This window comes from Triticum dicoccoides, chromosome 1A, assembly GCF_002162155.2.
Source record: "Triticum dicoccoides isolate Atlit2015 ecotype Zavitan chromosome 1A, WEW_v2.0, whole genome shotgun sequence".
In the NCBI taxonomy this organism is placed as follows: domain Eukaryota; kingdom Viridiplantae; phylum Streptophyta; class Magnoliopsida; order Poales; family Poaceae; genus Triticum; species Triticum dicoccoides.
In genome coordinates this window covers 57,088,967-57,089,317 of record NC_041380.1, presented here as the reverse complement: position 1 = coordinate 57,089,317, position 351 = coordinate 57,088,967, and positions in this window count along the sequence as shown.

The following is a 351-nucleotide window of genomic DNA, read 5'->3' as shown; positions in this document are numbered from 1 at the left end:
TAGAGAACTTCAAAAGGGGCTTTACCCAAGCTAGATTGATAGCTGTTGTTGTAAGCGAATTCGGCAAATGGAAGGCACTTCTCCCAGTCCATTCCGAATGAGATAACAGAGGCTCGAAGCATGTCTTCTAGAATCTGGTTGACGCGTTCCACTTGACCACTCGACTGAGGGTGGAAGGCGGTGCTAAAGGAGAGACGGGTCCCCATAGCATTTTGGAAGCTTTCCCAAAATCGAGAGGTGAAAAGACTTCCTCGATCCGAGTTAATTTCCAAAGGAACACCATGGAGGGACACTATTCGGGAGATGTATAAGTCTGCCAGCTGACTAGCGGTTATACTCTCACGAACAGGT